The sequence below is a fragment of the Solanum verrucosum genome, unplaced genomic scaffold (assembly GCF_900185275.1).
Source record: "Solanum verrucosum unplaced genomic scaffold, falcon-dt-bn FXZP01000040.1, whole genome shotgun sequence".
NCBI classification, from domain to species: domain Eukaryota; kingdom Viridiplantae; phylum Streptophyta; class Magnoliopsida; order Solanales; family Solanaceae; genus Solanum; species Solanum verrucosum.
In genome coordinates, this window is record NW_026020323.1 from 1338700 (window position 1) to 1354925 (window position 16226).

Below are 16226 nucleotides of genomic sequence, written 5' to 3' on the forward strand. Positions count from 1 at the left end.
AAAGTAAAAATTGAGCTAATTGATAATAACAGTATAATAACCCAAAAACCATTAAAGTACAATTTTAATGATTTAACCGAATTTAAGATACATATAGATGAATTACTAGAAAAAGGATACATACAAGAAAGCAATAGTAAGCATACAAGCCCGGCATTTATCGTAAATAAACACAGTGAACAAAAAAGAGGAAAAAGTAGAATGGTTATTGATTATAGAAATTTAAATGCAAAAACTAAAACATATAATTATCCAATACCAAATAAAATACTAAAGATAAGACAAATACAAGGATATAATTATTTTAGCAAATTTGATTGTAAATCAGGATTTTATCACCTAAAACTAGAAGAAGAATCTAAAAAACTAACAGCATTCACTGTACCACAAGGATTTTATGAATGGAATGTATTACCATTTGGATATAAAAATGCACCAGGTAGATATCAACACTTTATGGACAATTACTTTAAACAAATAGAAAACTGTGTAGTGTACATTGATGATATATTATTATATTCTAAAACACAAGATGAACATATAAGATTATTAGAAAAATTTATACACATCATAGAATATTCAGGTATAAGTCTAAGTAAAAAGAAAGCTGATATAATGAAAAATCAAATAGAATTCTTAGGAATACAAATCGATAAAAACGGAATAAAAATGCAAACACATATAGTACAAAAAATAATTAACTCAAATGAACAACTAGACACAAAAAAGAAATTACAATCATTCTTAGGACTAGTAAATCAAGTAAGAGAATACATACCAAAATTAGCAGAAAATTTAAAACCATTACAACAAAAATTAAAGAAAGATATAGAATATCAGTTTGATAAAAAAGATCAAATACAAATACAAAAGGTAAAATTATTATGTAAAAACTTACCTAAATTATACTTTCCAGATGAAAACAAAAAATTTACTTATATAATAGAATCAGATGCGAGTGAAAAAAGTTATGGAGGAATATTAAAATACAGGTATGATGACACTACGATAGAACATCATTGCAGGTATTATTCAGGAACATTTAATAATACAGAAATAAAATGGGAAATAAATAGAAAAGAATTATACTCAGTATATAAGTGTTTATTATCATTTGAACCATATATTGTATATAACAAATTTATTATAAGGACAGATAATACACAAGTAAAATGGTGGCTAACAAGAAAAATACAAGATTCGGTAACAACAAAAGAAATAAGGAAATTGGTATTAAATATATTAAATTTCACATTTACAATTGAAGTAATAAAAACTGATAAGAATGTTATTGCAGATTACTTATCAAGACAAAGCTACTCAGACTGAGAACGAAAATACAATGGAAGAGATACTCAAAGCCATAACTACACTTTGTATAAAAGTGGACAGTATGGACAACGAGATACAAAAGCTAAAGACTAATGAAGATAATCTGAAGTCTAAAGCTAGTCAGCAGCATGACTATAAAAATGCGGAGCTACGTCAACCGGAAGACAGAAAAAAGCCAGAGCTAAAAGGAGACGATGGGAAACTCCTTAAAACCCATAACGTTTGTTTAAATACAGCTGCAGGTACAAGCAAACAAGTTAGCGATAAACAACATAAAAATGCTAACTTAAACGAGCTATTTGCAAAACCATTTACCCAAAGGACACCTAGACATGTATCCATAGAACCACAAACATCTACATACGCAGATAGTTTACAAAATCAAAATGAGAAAAAGACATATAACTACATCACACGAACCTATATTGAAAATATCCACAAAATCCAAACCTATTTAAACCGCAACCCCAGATCAACTACAAAAGAACCAAACCAAGATTATTTGACACAAAAGTTACAAGGATATAATAAGTTAATTGCGCAACCGAAAACTAATGCTAATTTAGTAAGAACATGTTACAACTACGGACTGTTAAATACCGTATACACATACGACGGAGAAGAAGTTAGTGGAATACCAGAACTACACAAAGCATTTATCACATACAAAAGAGTTACGAAAGGAAATTTATTTTATATAAAATTCTATACGGCACCAGCGGAGATATTATATGAGGAGATAAAGCCTCCGATACAGGTTATCAAGATAGGACTGACTAAAGATATGATTATACCCGAGGACATCGGACAACAAGAAGAGATATGCAAAATAGAGATACCAAGTTTTTATGCCAACAAAAGAATAATTGGTATATCAACTATCATTCAAGAGCTAGCAAACAATTATTTAAATGGAAATGCTATATGGAGCTACTATGCAAGAGATCAGTTAATGATTTATTCTAATTCAAGGGAGCTAAGGAAAGCAGATATGGATGAAGTCCAAAGATGGATTTTATCACTACTAAAGCCAGAAGACTGACCTACGACACGAGCATTAAAAGAAGGATTTATTTCAGCAGAATTATTAACCAGATATTGCAAGCTAATTGGTCATAAATACCCGGACCATATATGTTCAAAGTGCAACGGAGAAGATAATATAATTCCAGATGTCCAGCTGGAATAATCAACGAGGAAGAAAACAAGAAGGAGGAGATAAGAGCGGAAAAAGTTATGTAATAATGTAACAAGATATGTAATAATGTAAAATTGTCAAGATATGTCATAAAGTAGGTATGGAATAGGTATGAGTCTTTTGTCAAATAATGACAAATGTAGTAGATAGTGTACATTATTGTGCAAATAAGTCGTAAAGTAGATAGTAGTAGACAAAATAAAACTATTCATGAATAGTAGTCATGAATAGTAAGTAGACATGTGTAAAAAATGTGTTAGGATAAGCATTTAGAATAGTAAGTTTGTGTGTCTATATATAGACTTAGTAGTAGCCATTGTAAAAGACGGGCATTGCCTAACTTTATAAAAACTTTCTTATAAACACTCTCTCTTTTTAGATACTAATTACTTAAAAGTTAATGGATAAATCTGAAATTCAGTCAGATATTTCAGATAGCATGGCTAAGCAAGAGGCAAAGGTATATTGTTCAAAATATATGCGGAACTAATTTCATATATTCCTGAATATCATATATATGATTGAATAAATTTATGTTAGTTATTATGTATTAGAATTATTTGAATCATGATTTCTAGTTTATTAGCACACTGGAAACAGGGAGAAAACTTATATACTATGCCATCCTAATGTTGAAACCGGTAGGCGAGGAAGCCGTTTAGGGGAGTAAACAAAGTTGAGGCGCTGATAAGAAGAAAGTATCCGCTAAAGTACGATGCTAGTAGTGACAGGAAAACATGATAAAAATAATCTAGTTCATAATGATCTAATATGAATTTAATCAATTATGAATATGATAGGAAGGAATAATTTGAAATAAAAAATCTGCATAATAAAGAACATGACTACTTACCTTCATAATGAAATGATAAAAAACTATGAAACTTTAATATTATATATACTTAAAGATATAAAAATAATTGAATTAAGAAGAATCATATGGGAAAAAATATTTAATAACGAACCAGAAGATATATTGGACCAACAATGGTATGAAATAGACTTACATGATTTAGAATACGAAAGAATAGAATGGTACGATTTATTAGAAATAAATTCAGATTAAAATGAATTACGAATATTTACAATATTGGATAGAATCTATGGAAGATATAAAACTACTAGAACAATTAATAGAGGAAAATTTATCTATGTACCAAAGAACCGAAGATATGTTATATCTTGAATATATCATAAATAATATTAAAGAAATATTCAGATTAAAACAACTATCGGAAGAATATTACAATAAATATTATTACATTTTACCATGAATTTCACACTACCAAAAATTAACATTAAAGGGATATCAAGATTAAGACACTTAGCAAAAGAATACTACAATAAAATCTTTAAAATAAAATACTCACTTATCACACTACCACCTACCACACTACCACTTCCATGAATCCCCCAGCTACCAGTTCCGCTCCGAAAAATGGTATCCGTATTTTTTACCCCCCTGGACTATTTAATAGTGTATTTTAAAGGTATATATGTGCCCACTTGGACACATTACTATTTATAATTTTGCATTATTTTTTATGTCCATGTGGGCAAATATATGTGTTTAAAATATGGTATTAAATAGTCTAGGGAGGTAATAGATCCTCATGAAAGATTAGTATCGCAACAGCAAATCCGACCAAAGTTGGGATATTGTTCAGACCCTTATCCCAAAGAATAACTTTGAATGAAATTTTTCTTGCTACAAAATATGAATTTATATAGAAAAAGAGGAGGAATACCATAAGGTGTCATAAACTAATAAATTTAATTTTGGGGGTCATGAAGATTAAAAAAAAAAGAGTTATGAATATTATTAAGATTATAAGTTGAAGAGGTGTGAGTTATTGGTAGTTATTTTTTATTTTATTAAAGATATTAAATATATATTATAGTGGTAGGTGAAAAGTTGAGTAATTGAATGTGAAGACTTTTTGAGATATTAAAAATAAAATACTTAAATAATGAAGAAAAAATGGTAAAAAAAGAAGTGAAAAAGACGAATATAAATGGAGGCCATAGAGAGGTGCAACATCACGTTCTCTATGTTTCTCTTTATTTATATATATATATTTGTTTATCATTATTTCAGTTTTTTATTTCTATTTCATCTTCTTCTTCTTTAGTATGAAAATATGCGAGATTAAAGAAAAAGTGTGAACAGAAGAAGGAAAAAATTAAAATAAATTTCTTGCGGTTGTATTATAACTAGACATAGGTGCTCGTGCTAGCACGAGCCCAATATCTTAATATTTTTTTATTTTAATTTATGCGATATAGATAGATTCTAGAAAGTTGATTAAATTTTAATATGATTTATAGATATTTAAGTTGTAATTACTTTTTGTTTGCACAAATTTAATATCATCGATCATTGATTTTTTACTCAAAGTAGTTAGTAGTTACAAGATATAAACAAATATTACCGACATTCAAAATAATAAAGCTAGAACTAAAGAATATAAATTTAAAACTAAAAGTCATAGCTAAAACGGATTATATAACTTCAAAAAAAATTATACACTAATTAAATTAAATTAGAACAAAAGAAGTAATTTTTTTTAAAAAAAGTTTCCTAAGCACGTTGAAGCAGGCACGTCGATGGAGACGTGCATACTTCAACATCAAGTCTTGAATTTAAAACTAAAGGTCATAGCTAAAACGGATTCCATAATTTTGAAAAAATTATACACTAATTAAATTAAAGTAGAACAAAATGAATAAATTTTTAATGTTTTTTCCAAAACATGTTGAAGCAGGCACGTCTTTTTAATGTTTTTTTCCGAAATATGCTGAAGCAGGCACGTCAACAGAGACATGCCTGCTTCAGCACGAACTCTCTCTTATATAATAAGAGATTTTTTTTAATATTTCCAAAAATGCATATATAATAAATTTTAAAAAAAATGAGTGAAAAAAATAGATCATTAAAATAATAAAGTTGAATTGTTAAAAACAAAGTTCACATTTGAGAAGAGACAAATATACCTTTGAATTTTACTAGAAGAATCAAACCTATACCCCTACATATATTATTTTTTAATTAAAAATAAAATTAAAATTATATTATTTTCACTTTCATTAGACAAATGGGTATATATATGAACCACTGGAATAACAATTGAGATATGTGTGAACTATTTTTATAACGATGGGATATATCAACACTAAATCATAAAGTTAAATCACAAAGTTGAGGGTATTCCAACCCCCCCCCCCCCCCTTTTGTTTCGTTTGTCCCTAAATTTAAGTGATAAATCACATTTTCTTTCTCCCTCTTCTTTTTCGTTTAGTTCTTTTTCTGTGAATCTAAATAGAAACAAATGTATACCAAATTATCGGTATATAGAAGTATCAAATGCTTACAACATATTCCGTCTATACTATATTAAATTCATTATAAATGTATGCTAGAACTGAATGTGTGCTCCCTTTATTTCAATTTTTAGATGTATTTTAAATGGACGTGAAGTTTAAGAAAAAAAAAAGATTTTAAAATTTATGGTCTAAAATAAGTTATAGATGTTTGTATTGTAATGATTCGGAAGGTCATTTTTGAATTTTTTTATAAAACTACCGTTTCACTTCTCCCGATAGTTCTATCAAGTCATTTCTGATCAGTTGGTAAAGTTGATTTGGAAATTTTGAACTATTCGTCTAACTTCAGTTAATTAATTGATGAATAATTTTTCGAAAATCAATTTAATTAATTTGTTACTAATAGATTAATTTATTTAACACCTTATACCACTTGAGTCATATTTATATTTATATCAAAAATAAGAGAGGATTAATATTTTGAGTGATAACTCAAAATCAACCGCCAGATCTTACGGAAGGGACGAATTGCAAGAGGAAGGCGACATTCCTTTAGGTAAAGGCTAGTTGAAGCTCCAACCCTTTAAACTTTGCATAAATTTTATGATACCATAAATATATTTGTATATTATACTTTTAATGGTAAGAGACTAAATCAATTACGTGATTGCTGTTTATAATATATTTGGCCAAAAATAGGTAGGCAACCAATTGTAGTGAATTGTGGGATAATTTGGGAATCTTTGATGTCACGACCCACCGTCGTGATTGGCACCCATTCTAATTCTCCGGTGGGAGAACCACTACTACAACCCAACCCAAACCAAACAATTAAACCAAAAACTAAAGCATTTAAGTTATAGAAAGCAAGTTAAATAGCATAAAGACTGAAGTTTCCATAAACTTCCAAAAGATCTAACAACTAAACAATGCGAAAAATACATCTCGAACCTGAAAGTCAATGTACCAAAACTCTAACAATGAACCAAAACTCTAAACAAGAAGGGTTACAATCCCAACTAATTATGAACTAATAACTAACTAGAAAAGTCTTAAGTCCGAAATGTGGACATAGACAAAAGGAGAACTCATGGGCAGCCTGAAAGAACTGGCTCACCCTTGAATTCGAACGATCACTGATCTTCTAAGCGAGGTCTGTCAATAGCCGCTTGAAGATGGCTTGTACTCAACAAAGAAAAAGCAAGTGCAGTATCAGTACACAACCACAGTGTACTGGTAGGATCACGCGGCTATCCCACTAAGTGCTACATACACAAGTCAATACAACAATATAATCACATTCATATATCGAACATATACAATATCATCATCATTTTACGAACAACAACAGTTTCACATTTCTTAAGATATAATTATATCAAATCATTGCCCCTCTCATGGAACCCAAACCCAAACTGTTAGCATATCGGAAGGTGGTACCTGATCCAATGATTATGCTGGAACGTGGCAACCGATCCCATAACTATGCCGGAGCGTGGCAACTGATCCAAAATAGTGTGTCAGAATGCAACACCCGATCTATTTAACAAGCCACAATCACAAAGTACATTATCATAATCATACAATCAAGTCATGATTCATGGCATTCACCATTCATATATCCTCATTTACAATTAATGTGATCAATAATGCAACAATCACATACAAACATGTATCATAATGAAGCAAGAACAAACATACATCACACAATCATAGAATTACAACCATCACCTACCTCGAAACAAGCTTAGAACCCTAAGAAACTTGATTCTTCCCTTTCCGAATTCGTTCCACTTGTTCTTGGTCTACAAACAATCAATATAATACGAGAATCATTAAACAATCACTAATTACCCGGATTACTAACAATTTTAACAACCCTAGATCATACCGATGATCTCACTATCCAAAATTAGGGCTTTTTCCATCATAGTTTCCAGATCAAAACCATTTTCCATCGTTAGATTACATTTTACGGATCGAAAAATGGATTCGGGGAGTGAAAATCTTACCTTTAGCCTTAAGAATGGTGGAAAACTGTTAAGAAAAGCCATGGGTTAGTTCCTTAGCTCTCAACTTCAAAATTTGCAGAATAAAACATTTTTGGGGTTTATTTACGACTTTAAGTCGCGTCTACCCCGCCACGGCGACATCCACCCCGCTACAACGGCCCCACCCTGGCGGCAGAAATCCCACCCGAGCGGTTTGTATGGAACCAGTGAGTTATTTTAATGTAATACCCCAAAAAACTAGTAGGTGAAACTAGAGCTTAACGAGGGTGATGTTGAGTTGATGTGGGGTTCTATGTTGCAAAATGAGTTCCCGAGCTTAGGTTGAGGGGTTTAGGGCTTAAACGTCAAGGTCCGCCCCCCCAAGGACCAACTAGGGGTCCTTGAGGAGGACCCTAAAGTCTAACCCCCAATGCCGCCCAAAAGTCCAAAAACTGCCAAAACTTTATAACCCTAGGATGGGACCTACGGGGCGTAGGTACCTCCACGCCTCGTGGGGAGGCTCCGTAGGTCAAGGGCCAAGATGAAAAGTTGTAGACAACACCCATGGACCTGCAGGACGGGGCGTGAGTGTACCCACGGTCCGTGGGTCATGGGCGTGGGTCACCACTACACTTGTTATTCAAGACTTGACCAATGTAGGGGTCTTTAGGTAAATTCTTTTTAATTAGTTTTCATTAGGGGTCATTTTATATGGACTTATTACACCTATATTAGGTATTTTAACTCATTGTATCTCAAAACCCCAAAACATAACCAACTTTCTCCCAAATATTCTCTCTCTAGAAACTCCATTGAAGAGCAAGAACAAGGTCAAGTTTAGGGTTCAAGAAGCAGCCTTTCTTCTTCAATTTCGTGTGGCTTCATAAGGTATGGTAGTTTTCATCCTTGGATAGCTATCACCCAAGGAGTCCCTTCAAAATCTTTTATCTCAAATCTAAAAATCCCCAAAAGCTAGGGTTTCAACTCAACCCCATGGATTCCTTTCAAAGTGCCTTTTAAAGGTTGAATTATGTTTGTTTATGGATGTATTACTGATTTTATATGATTTCAACTTGAATTCCTCAAGAGTCCATGGGTTCCCCAATCCTAGTTATGGTCCTTCTTTACATTATGAATGTTGTTGCAAGTTGGTCCAAATTGATTGGATGTGAGTAGATTATGATGTGATTGCATGATTTTAGTATGATGATTCTACATGTATACTTGATTAACCTAAGATTCTAGGGTGAAATTAATGTGGCCTAGGGCTAGGTCATGAAAGAGGCAAATTGAGGGTTTAGATGTGACCTTCTAAGATTGATGAACTTCTTGATGGATTGCCTTAGATTAGATCACCTAAACATGAATTGCTTATAAGTAAAGCTTGTAGATATGAACTAACTTAATTAGGGCTTACATGATGAATCATGGTTGAAGTAGTATTGAGATTTAGTTTACTTGATGCTATATGACTATAATTGAATAAGAATGAAGCATGTAGTTAGTTTACCTTGAGAATTAGGCTTACATGATAACCATGTGAGGTATTGCTTGAGAGTAATGCTTGTAGTATGAAGATGACTCCTAAGGGCTTTAATGGTAAAAGCTAATATGAATAATTTAAGGATGTTAAGGTTTAAAGAAGGAAGCTATTATGTATGTTGAATTGTATATGACATTATTGTGAAAGGACTTCATCCACATGACCTATAAAATGAGTGCATGAGTTTATGTATATAATGAATGATTTACTTAAGTCAAGATTATATCCATGTCTAATGTAGTGAATGCTAGATGTGTTGACTTAATATGATTTATGATTTTTGAATGCAAGATATGAGGGGTATTGTAACGACCCGAAAAATGATAGAATGAAACTAGAGTCTCACATGTGAGTTTGGAGTCGAGAACTTAATGAAATGATTATATTTGAATTTGACCCAAAAACTTCTTAAAAATGTGCTTCGGAAGTTACCGGAAACTTGTTTAGCTGTATATAAAAAGATCCGTTTCGTTTTTCGAAAATCCGACTTCATATTCTTGTTTAGGGGGTCAAATTGAGTGGGAAATGGGTCTAACCCAAATTTTAGAGCAACCGTATCAAAATCCAAAATTTCCAAGTGAAGCCTTTTTCGAGGGTCTACTTTGGAGGGTCATATCTCCTAGCACACAAATTATTTGGGTGGCCAATAATATATCCATGGAAAGCCCTTTGAGTTAGATACCTAACGCACTTCGTTTCATCTCATTCAGAGTTCGGACGAAGAAGTTATGCCCATTTTCGTAAAATCTGTTCGGCAGGAAAAGGCAATTTCCAGTAGGCGTGGTTACTGTTCACCCGCCTCATTTTTTTTCTAAGTGTTGGACCATTCTTCCAAAGGACATATATTATTTCCTAGATACCATTAGTTCAATTCCCATCCCTAAAACATTTCCCTCTCTACAATCCTCCATTAAGAAGAAGAAGAAGTGGGAGTTAGGGCTTTGGATTCAAGGCTTTCTTCATCAAATTTCGTGGGAGATCATAGCAAAGGTATGGTGACCCTTGATCCTTGATTATCTTTCCTTCAAGGAGTCCATTAAAAAGGGTTTCAAAAGTCTTCAAAGAACAAAACTTCTATTTTTCATTCTAGGTATGGGTTCATGGGTAAAATGTTTTCAAAGTCATTATATTGGTGAATTGAAGTTGTATTTATGATTTTAAGATGATTTTATATGAAACTTCTTCAAGAACCCATGTTTTCATTAAAAGCCTCGAATTTGCTTATGAAGTGGGTTTAATGCCTATGATTTAATGTTGATGAAATTGTGTTTAGATCGGATTGTATTGTTGATTTATATGGTTTTGTATATCTATTTATGATGAATTGTTGGTTTATGGATGAATTGAGGATTGTGGCCTTATGGGCAAATTATGGGTGAATCACCTTGTGGTGATAGAATTGTTGGGAATTGAGTAATGATTATTATGGCTTTGGAGGATGGTAAGTTGGCTTAATCTCATATTATGGATAAAAATTGTTCTTGCTTGATTTGATCCACTTATGGTGGAGGTGTTTAATTATGGAATGTATTGTGACCATGGCCTTAAAGGCATAGTATGAGAAATTGGAGTGTTATCATGACATTATATGAATGAGAATTCAATGAAGATAATGTGATTATGTTATGAACGTAAAGGTGTTGCTATTGAAAGATTATTTCTCAATTTGACACTCATGAATGTTGATGATAGAATATGAAGGATTCTTCAATATAAAGTATACCTTGAATTGGTAGGGCTTATGCATCATTTTCTTGTATAAATGATTATATTGTTGATTGTTGAATCCTCGGATCGGTAGGCTAGTGGCACCCTTCCACACGAGCTTATAATGAACCTTGGAGTCGGTAGGCCTATGGCACCTTTCCATGAAGGTTAATGATGAGACTTGAACCGGTAGGCCCATGACACCCTTTCAAGAGGAGTTAATGAGCTTTCCTAAATGAACCTTGAAACGGTAGGCTTAAAGCACCCTTTCACGTGTTAATGAATGTAATTTGGAGTTGGTAGGCCAATGGCACCTCTCATATGTGATAATGTCAAGGTAACGAACTATTCTATGGGAATGTAGGCTAAGCACTGAGTGAATTTGGTTAGATGGAAACTCCCCCAATAGTTAGGCATGAGTTTCAATGATCGTCTACCTTATCCCATAAACTATGTGCCCGTATAGGTAGCTAGTGGATCCATTAAGCTATATACCGGTCTTTCTTAGGCAAGTAGACCACCTCTTTACGGTGTGGGGACTTATGACACCGGATTCCATGACAAGCTCTCATGGTCTATGTCGATTAAACGCTTACTTCCCATCATGCGAGATTTCATTATGGTTTCTTGATAGGTTCTACAAAGTGTAGGTAGTACTATGGGATGCTACCTATACATTGCACGAGTAGGCTTGGAGAGGGTCATAGTGAGTTTCTCTAAATCCTAATGTATGTGATACAATTGTGGCCTAAATGAGGTTATTAAAGAATGTTGGCTCTCAAATGCTTAATATGAGATGCATGCTATACTTGGGTTATATTACGAGTTATTTTCCCTTGTCATGTCTTAAGTGATGATATACCTCTTATGTATGAATATTGTGCAAAGGTGAAAGAAAGGAATGATAAGTTACCTTAAGTGACCTTAATGTGGTGCCTTAGTATGGATGGTGGTATGAGACGCCATCCATACATTGCACGAGGTATAGCATAAGGGTTTCTTGAGGTGAAGGTCCAAGGTAAAGGTTTTCATGTTGAAATTGTTTAAAGGTAATATTATGACTTACTTGATGTTTATGCTTGTATTGTATGTCTTTTATGCAACTATTCATGGTACTTCAAAAAGTGGCATAATGCATGGTTTCTAACCAAAATGTCCCTTTTAAAGCATGTCTTGCATGGTCATCATACTTAGTACATTTTGTGTACTAACCCATATTCTTCATATTTTTACTATAAGTGTTGGTTTCCGGCAAGTGATCCCTCCTAGCTAGTTTGAAGTGTTGGATTGCTTTCCTCCAAGACTTGGTATGTCCTTATGGATTTGAGGATAAGACTTTTAAGTTCTTTTGTTCATGTAATAGACTTAATAGACTTCTTTTGATTGTGAAGGGTCGTGTCCCTACTTATGTTTTGTGACTGTGTCTAAGATGGTCATGTGAGACTTAGACTTCCGCTGTGTGTTTTTAAAGTTGTTTTAATGAAGTTTAAATGTGTGGATGTAAATAAGTTTTTTTTTATTATTCCGCACTATTTTCATTATTGAATGCAATGAATGACTATGTGGCTCGTATAAGACCCCTTCGGGGTCGAATACGCCATGTTACGACTAGGGGGTACTCTCGGGTCGTGACAGGTATGTATGAATATGATATTATGTGCATGTTTTATGAGCACTTTGAGAGTGAAGTGTCTATGATAATAATGTTGTTGTTGTATCATGGAAAGGACAATCACACACACATACACCCCATGCATGAACATGACTATGATGTGACTAAGGTGTTGTTGAAAGACTAATTCTCATATGCACCATTACACATGACTATGCATGAAGTATGTATGTTTATGATAAGCTTGTTGTGTTGATTGAAAGGCTATTCTCATGAACACACTATGAATATGATGTGAAAGGTTTACTCACATATTGATGATTCTAAGGTTGAAAGGACATTCCCACCTAATGAATAAATGAGCTATTATGATGTTATGTTGGTTGGAGTGCCTAGTACATTCTTTCATGAACATGAAATTAAGTAAAGACTTAATATGAATTTTAAAGGGAATTATGCTTAGCACCGAGTGGATATGAAAATGAGATGAAATCTTTTACGTTAGAAAGTCCGGCTTCCCAAAGTAAGTTATCTCATGAAATGGAAACCTTTTACGTTAGAAAGTTCGGACTTCCAGTAGCAATCTTCTTATCCCATAACTATGTGCCCACATAGGTCTTTAGCTAGTGGATTCACCTAAAATCTAAATATGTTAGTTCTACCTTAGGAAAGTAGGACACCTCTTTTCGGTGTGGGAGTAAGACACCGGATTTCATGTAGCTCAACATGGTCTATGTCGGTTAAGGCTATATTCCCTATATGATAAGAATATAAATTATGACAAGGACATGAGTTATGTACTATGGTTCCTCAAGAGGTTCTATTTAGTATGAATGGGGGTATGAGACTTCATTCATACATTGCACAAGTAGGCTTTGAGAGTGGACATGGTATGTCTCTTTTATGATATGATGATTATGAGTTAAATGTATGCTTTATATGAATTATGAACATGAACATGAACTATACTTGTGACTTCTTAATGAGCCTTACTTAGTGTGAGTGGGGGTATGTGACTTCACTTATACATTGCACAAGTAGACTTATAAAGGGGTTATGGTGTGGTTTCCTTATGCTATGAAGATATATGAATTTATGTATGCATGATATGGATTGTTTCTATGAGTGACTTTACTTATTACAAGTTATGAACATGAACGTCTCCTTGTCTATGAGTGTTGGCTATGGATAAGGTCAAGGTATTTTATGCTTGATTATGGTGGCCTAAAAGTGAGACTTAGTGTAGATAGGATTATGGAATCCTATTTATGCATTGCACAAGTGTAGCTTAGGATTGCGTATGTGATATTTCCATTATGATGAGATGATCTTGGTATGTAATTATGCATGTGAACTATGTCTTGTGAAAATTGGAGTATGCATTATGTTTATGCTGGAGATTGTGCTTGCGATTATGATGATATCCTTTATGCGCTCCCAATTGCACACGCAAGTGTACGCGGTCACGCAAGTAATATAGTGGTTCTTAAAAGAATCAGATTATCGAACCCAAAGGACTTGTCATTAACTATTTTTACTACATTATACTGATCTAATTATTTATTTAATAGTGCCAAAAGAAAAGAATGCAAAAACAAAATAAGAAAATTATTTACAATAGTTGGAAAATCCCAGGGCTGCAGCATGTATAAGATTTCAGGTATCATATTTTTGGCTTAGAATTAATTTCAGTTGTCAAGTTACTGGTTTATAGGGTTGATAGTATGGTCCGGGTGGTTCGCCTCTCGCCGCCTACCCCAATTAGCCATCTAACTACATCGTTGAGCGGGGATAGATAAACTAACTGGCGAGCATTTATATTTCATCCTATTTCATAACCAAGCAAGGTGTTAGTCTGGGCGTCACTCCTGAACACTAATCACCTCTATCTAATGGGTGGACCGAGCTCTCTATATCCTCTGGTCTATCTAATCCCTCCTCGTTCGATTTTAAGATTAGACAATATATTTATCTCATGGTGATCAAGCACAAAATACTAAAATAAGAATATAGAAGTAACTTATAATGACAACCAAGAATTAATTCGAAAACCTTAAATAATCAACATTGAATCCGTAGCTACAGCCCCTGAACAAGGGCTTTAGCTACTAATCTCTAAGAAAATAAGAAAAAGAAAAGAACCCTAAAAAGTATTGATGATTTTCTCTTCAAAAGTGCCTCCTCCTTGATCTCCCTCTATCGTTCCTTCCCCTCTATAATTATTTTTTTGAACTATTTATAGAAATAAGAAATCCTAAAATAAAATAATTGACTCCAAAATAAATTAGGAATCCAAATCCAAGCGGAATAAGAATTCATGTACGCGTAATCCGTGCTCTGCCGAGTTTCCTGTCCATCTTCGTTCTTCATATGATGCCACGTGGAATTTTCAATTCCAATTCCAATTCTACTTCCACCAAAATATATATTATTTTATAAAATTTAATTCATTAAGCTGTCTGCTTGATTTCCTTCTTCAACTTTCCATATTTAATTTGTTTTAGCTCCAAACTTTTTCAACTTTACACCAATCTACTCCTACAAATAAAATACACTATTTAGCACAATTCATAAAATCCATGCTCAAAAAGGACAAATATAAATAATAAATGTGAGGCAAATAATGATTAAAATATATATTTTTGGTCTCACATCACTATGATGAATTGTACATGATTTGTCTTATGAGCTACATTCTCCAACTATTTCAAAGATGATGTTCAAAAGTGGCATATAGCATGGTTTCAATTAAAATGTCCCTTTTTGCATGTTTTAAGGATTTTTATGCATGGCTTCCATACTTAGTACATTTTTGTGCTAATCCATATTTCTACATTTTCTATAAGTGTAGGGTTTGGAGATATCGGATTCTATCCTCGTGGCTAGGACCATAGTAGATCAAGAAGAAGAAGCTTGGTGAGTCCTCATAGTATTCGAGGTCTTGACCATATGTCCTTTATGTCTTTCTTTTATGTTTTAGAATTATGTAAGGGCTATGTCCCTAAGATTATATTCAAGAGTTTTAATCCAAGTATTATAGATGGTTTGAGACATGGTGTTGTAGACTCTCTCATTTTATAAAGACTTCGATTGTAAAGGAAAGTTTTAATTTTCTGCATTTTTCCCTATGCTCTTATGTTATGATATGCTATGAGGCTTGTATGAGGATTTTTGGAGTCTTGTATGCCGTGTCACATCTGGGGGGTAGTCTCGGGTCGTGACATTTAATAGTTCCAAGACCCCCTTTCACAACACACCTTCAACCAATGACACTCAGAAACTACTCGTTCATGCCAAGATCAATTCCAGGAGTTCTACTCGCCCGAATTCAATTCCGTAAAGTCGTACGGATTCCTTAACGTGTTAGCTATCTACTCATGTAATCAAAATCATATTTAAACCACTCAATTGCTATCAGATCTCCCTAGACCTTACTGACTCTAATTTCGTCCAAATCTGGACTAGGTTGGAAAATTTCAAGTTACTGCGAAAAAGTTTTTCGACCCAAAAATTTTCCCC

General features: G+C 33.2%; 1 protein-coding gene across 1 annotated transcript in view; it reads right to left on the reverse strand.

Annotated features, from left to right (window-relative positions):
• LOC125835507 (OVARIAN TUMOR DOMAIN-containing deubiquitinating enzyme 11-like) overlaps positions 1-15567 on the reverse strand; it is a 233184-nt gene extending 217617 nt beyond the window's left edge. Inside the window, exon 1 of the mRNA XM_049514638.1 lies at positions 15557-15567. The gene's annotated coding sequence lies outside the window, so the exon portion shown is untranslated. The remainder of the gene's footprint in view (positions 1-15556) is intronic.
• Between the last annotated feature and the right edge of the window lie 659 nt (positions 15568-16226).